Genomic DNA, 6,171 nt, shown 5'->3' with positions numbered 1-6,171 from the left:
CCCATTCTCCCTGGACTGACCTATCCCCTCCCTAACTCCCCACCTACACTACTGTCTCCATCCCTGCCTCTTTGGCCTGTCTGTCTCCTCTCCACCTATCTTCTCCTTTACCCATCTTCTATCTGCATCCCCCTCTCTCCCTATTTATTTCAGAAACCCCTTTCCCCTCCCCCATTTCTGAAGAAGGGTCTAGGCCTGAAATGTCAGCTTTCCTGCTCCTCTGATGCTGCTTGGCCTGCTGTGTTCATCCAGCTCTACACCTTGTTATCGCAGATTCTCCAGCATCTGCAGATCCTACTATCTCTATAATAATGAACAGAGTTTTGTTCCAGAGGTTTTAGGCAAGAGATAAACACTGGGAGAATTTCCTTGACATTTTATTAAAGTTATACCCATGGGATACCTTCTATTAAAAGGATATATAGGGCCCCAGTTACTTTTCTGATCTAAAAGAAGACAAATCTGACAGAGTGGCACTCCTGTAGTACTGCACTAGGAGCATCAGGATAGATACTGGGCTCAGGCCTCGGGTTTGAGACTTCAATTTACAACCTTCTAACTGAAGTGTCAAGTTTTGAGATGTGGCAACATATCTATACATTGTTTATTTGTCATTGGTTTAATTTCAGACTACTTTCATGTACAATTTATTGGTAAAATGATTTCTGGTAGTGACTTTGTGATATAAATTCTCAAAACTCTGAAACACATATTGGCGGCTTGGGAAGGGAAAATTAATTGGTGAAAGCTTTAAACTATTTGCTGATCTTGTCACCCAAAGTTTTTTGTCACACTCTAGTGCTGAATCTTTGTATTGCGGCCTCGAAGGGCACTCACAACAGGGATATTGTTTTGTCTGTCCAGAGACTCATGCCTGAGGAAGATGTATCTAATGTTAACAATCTTCTACAGATGATGAGAAGACTCAGTGTGCCAAAATGTAATACCATGAAAACCCACCTGCCATTTTTCCAGGATTACTTACTCTGGTTGGAAGTAATCCAGGCAGATTCACCATGTTTTTGATTTCCCAGGGGATCAAGAATTCTAGGGAAATGGACAAGAAAGTGGAGTTAAGTCAACCAGGCCTAATCTCCTGTCTCTAGCTACTGGATAACAGACACAACTATTCTCATAAGACATAGCACTCGACATCAATTGGACCTGCAACTAGTCCTGGACCTGCCCTGGACTTCACATGTAAATGTGATAGTCAAGAAGGCATCACAACATCACTTCTTCCTTGGGCAGCTCAGGAGATTTGACGGGGCTTCATGGTGGCACAGTGGTTAGCACTGCTACCTCAGAGTCCCAGGGACCTGGGTTCCATTCTACCCTCGAGCAACTGTCTGTGTGGAGTTTGCACATTCTCCCTGTGTCTGTGTGGGTTTTCCCTGGGTGCTTCGGTTTCCTCCCACAATCCAAAGATGTACAGGCTAGGTGGATTGGTCATGCTAAATTGGCCGTAGTGTTCAGGGAATCGTACATTAGGTGGGTTATAGGGGGATAGGTTTGGGTGGGTGTTCTGAGAATCGGTGTGGACTTGTTGGACCAAAGGGCCTGTTTCCACACTGTAGGGATTCTATGATCTATGTCCATAAGGTCCCTCACTATCTCCTACAGATGCACTATTGAAATCACACTGTGCGGGTGCATAATGGCCTGGTATGGCAACTGCTCTGTCCAGGACCATCAGAAACTACAGAAGGTGGTGTGCACAGCCAAGACCATCATGGAAGCCACCTTCTATCCATGGGCTCCATTCACACGGCTCCCTGTCATAGAAAGGCGGCCAACATCATCAAAGTCCTATCGCATCCTGGTAATGATCTCCTAATGACCATCAGGCAGAAGATACAGAAATCTGAACACACACACAAGCACACTCAGGAACAGCTTCTTCCTAGCCGTTATTAGACTGTTGAATGGACTCTAGCCTCAAATAATGTAACCTGCATGCCTTTAAGTCTTTTTGGTCTGTACATTCTTTGCTTGCTGTGATTTTCCTGTGCTGCTCGTAAACAAGGCTTTTCACTGTATTTCAGTGCACATGACAATAAATTAATCAATAGAATCCCTACATTGGGGATGCAGGTCAGTCAGCACATCAAGTCCACACTCACCCTCTGAAGAGCTTCTCACCCAGACCCACACACCTACCCTATCCCTGTAACCCTACATCTCCCTTGGCTAACCTTGCCTGCACATCCCTGGGGACCATGGGGCAATTGAGCATGGCCAACCCACCTTAATGTACACATCTTTGGACTGTGGGAGGAAACTGGAGAACTCAGAGGAAACTCAACCAGACACAGGGAGAATGTGCAAACTCCACACAGTCAGACGCCAAAGGCTGAGATTGAACTCGGGTCCCTGGTGCTGTGAGACAGCAGTGCTAACTATTGAGTCTCCATTCTGCCATCTTCAACAATAAGCAATAAAGGCATTCAAAGAAAATGAGTGGGAAATATATATTTCCTTTAGTGGACCAATTAATTGCTTCCAAGTTTACTTGAAGTAATGTTATCATGATTAGTTGTAGAGACTTCAATAAGAAGGGCGAAATTAAATTTTTTTTAGATTCGATTAGATTATTGGTTGTTTCTAGCTGGCATTACAGATAATAATGCGAATGAAACTGCCATGTGGCCACAAATGTTGAACTGGTTCACTCAATATCTTTTGGAGAAGGGAACCTGCTGTCCTAATTTTTGTTGAAGTTAGAAAGCGAGCAGCAGTGGGTCAACAACTTATTGTATGTTCTTCCCTATTTATATCTTTGTAAAAGCAAAATATGTGGATGCTGGAGATCTGAAAAAAAACCTATAAGTGCTGGAAATTATCATTAGGCCAGATAGCATCTGTGAGAGAAAGAGGACTAACGTTTTGAATCCAATATGACTTCTCAAAACCATGTTTTTACGACAATGTCAATTGTCTTTTGAAGCTCTCTGCCAAAGAATGCTGGATTTGGGCTTTGATACGAGTCACAGTGGAAATGTGGGGAATTTGTTTGTGTGGTGGGTTGTTAATTCAGAACTGAGTTTCAATGGTTGTTTAATGGATTAAGTTCAGCTTTTAATATGAGAAAACAAAATGAAAATATCAGTAATGAAATTGTGGAATAGTTAAAATAGCTCAGCATGTTACTAAATACCCCTTTGGGAAGCAAATCTACTAGCCCTCTCTGGTCTGATTTATGTATCAGTTCACACCTGCAGAAATGTGGTTGATTCTCAACTTCATCTACAATTCCAATCCCCAATCCCTATTTTATGGTAAAAGCATTTAATGTAAAGATTTAAGGCATCAAATTCAAACACGTCTGGGCCATTAGCTCATGTGTACACCCGTCACACCCATTCTGAACAGTGTTTGTGCAGATTCAAATAATAATTACTGAACAAAATAATCAAAGAACCGCAGATGCTAGAAATCAGAAACAATGAAGAAAAAAATTACTGGGGAAACTCACCCGATCTAGCAGCATCTGTGGAGAGAAAACAGAGTTAAAGTTTCTGGTAGAGTGACCCTTCTTCAGAAATGATTGTAGCTGGGAAAAGGTTGGTTATATATACTAGAGATGGAAGGAGGAGGAAGGGTAAAGGACAGATGGAGATGAAGCTGAGAGAGACAGACAATCAGGAGGACACACAAAGGAATGGGTAAAGGTCAGCCTGGGAGAATGAATAACTGCTAATGAGGACCATTCGTAGTTGACATTTGTAGTAACAGTCTATATGATACCGAGGCCTGGTGTGTAGGTGTTGGGATAAGGACATGGGAGAAGGTGCTCCAGCCCTGAAATTATTGAACCTGGCATTGAGTCCTAAAAACTGCAGGGTCCCCAAGTGGAAAATGAGATGTTGTTCTTCCAAGATAATAAAATGTGAGGCTGGATGAACACAGCAGGCCAAGCAGCATCTCAGGAGCACAAAAGCTGACGTTTCGGGCCTAGACTCTAGGCCCGAAACGTCAGCTTTTGTGCTCCTGAGATGCTGCTTGGCCTGCTGTGTTCATCCAGCCTCACATTTTATTATCTTGGAATTCTCCAGCATCTGCAGTTCCCATTATTACTGTTGTTCTTCCACTTGTGCTGAGCTTTGCTGGACCACTGCAGCAAGCTCGAGGAAGAGAAGTTGGCTGGGGAACATGGTGGTGTGAGTTGAGGTGACAGGCAACTGGAAGCTCAGGGCCGTTTTGCGGACAGAACGTAAATATCCTGCACAGCAGTCGCCCAGTCTCCCCAGTGTAGAGGAGACCACATTGTGAGCAGCAAGTACAGTAAACAAAATTGAATGAAGTGCAGATAAATCACTATGTCACCTGGGACATGCATCTGAAGTCTCGAATAGTGACAAGGGGGGAAGTAAGCAGGTAAGTGTTATAACTTCTGCAATTGTGTGGAGGGGTGCCGTGGGGATCGCGGAAGTGTTGGAAGGGAAAGAGGATGCCCCAGCGGAAGGCTGACAAGGGAGTGGAGGGGAATGTGCATTTAGTGGTGGCATCCCTTTGGAGATGGCAGCTAATGATCCTTTGGATGTGGATGCTGGCGGGATGGTAAGTGAAGACAACAGTGACCCTATTGCTGTTGTAGGAGTGAAGACAATAGGTGAGGGCCAAAGTGTGGGAGATGGGTCAGGCGGAATTGAACGACGGTGGTGGGGAATCCTCCATTGAAGAAGCAGGTGAACATTTCAGAGGACATCTATCTTTTACTCTGCTCCCAAACCCCACCCCATCTTTGGCATATATACCTACAATCGATTGTGAGGAAGGAGCACTGAACCTGAAACATTAACTCCGCTTTCTCTCCATTGATGCTGCCAGATGTGTTCAGTTTTCCCAGCTGCTTTCCTTCTGCTTTTGTTAAACGACAATTGCATTCATTTTGTCAAGATCAGGTTTGAGAGTGGGATGGATTTTTGGAGCTTCATTTCTTCTGGGCAGATTAAGAAAAACATGATCATGATCAACAGTAAGCAAGACGAGATTTCACCATAACTGCGTTGAATATCTCAGGAATTCTGAGTAAGCACTTTGTCGTCCTCTAGTGACAACAGTATGTAATTACCAGTGCATAAGACAAAAAGAAACACCAGATCACTTGAGATGTTTGGAACTGCAGATGCTGGAGAAGGGTCTAGGCCCGAAACGTCAGCTTTCCTGCTCCTAAGCTGCTGGTTGGCCTGCTGTGTTCATCCAGCTCCACGCCTTGTGATCTCAGATCACATGAGGGAACAGAATTCAAGACAACAGTGTGGAGCTAGAGGAACACAGCATCAGAGGAGCAGGAAAGTTGACGTTTAGGGGGCCTTTCTTCAGAAATGAGGGGGAAGGGAACTCTGAAATAAATAGAGTGGAGGGGTGGGGCTGGGGAAGGTCTGTAGGATGGTGATAGGTATGTGCAAGTAGGGAGTGGTGGGGCTTGGTCAGTGGTATGGGTGGGGCGGACGGGACTGGACTCAGCTCTGCTTACCTTGACACTGTTATTCCCCGGTCCAAGAACTCCTAAACTACATCTGGGACACCACCCACGCACCCCCCCCCCCACTCCACCTTCTCCAAGACTTCCAATTCCCTGACCCCCAACATCTCATTTTCACTATGGACATCCCTATGCCTGTACACTTGTATCCCCCACACAGATGGCCTAAAAGCCCTCTGCATTTTCCTCTCCTGCAGGCCCAACCAGTCGCCCTCCACCGACACCTTCATCCGCTTAACAGAACTTGTCCTTACCCTGAACAACATCTCTTTTAACTCCTCACACTTCCTACAGAATAAGGACGTGGCCATGGGCACTCGCACGGGCTGAAGCTATGCATGTCTCTTCATAGGATATGTTGAACAGTCCCTTTACCGCTGTTACACTGGCACTATGCCCCACTTCTTCCTCTGCTATATCCATGACTGTATCAGTGCTGCCACGTGCTCCCATGAGGACCTTGAACAGTTCACCAACTTTACTAACACCTTTCACAACAACCTCAAATTCACATGGAACATCTCTGATACCACCCTCTCCTTCCTGGACCTCTCCAGCTCCAGCTCTGGTAACCGGCTCGAAACTGATATCTATTTCAAGACAACAACTCCCACAGTTACCTGGACTACACCTCCTCTCACCAACCTTCTGGCAAGAATGCGATCTCCTACCCCAATTTGTCC

The sequence above is a fragment of the Stegostoma tigrinum genome, chromosome 14, assembly GCF_030684315.1.
Source record: "Stegostoma tigrinum isolate sSteTig4 chromosome 14, sSteTig4.hap1, whole genome shotgun sequence".
NCBI classification, from domain to species: Eukaryota; Metazoa; Chordata; class Chondrichthyes; order Orectolobiformes; family Stegostomatidae; genus Stegostoma; species Stegostoma tigrinum.
The sequence above is the reverse complement of the archived record's forward strand: the minus strand, read 5'-3'. Positions refer to the sequence as shown.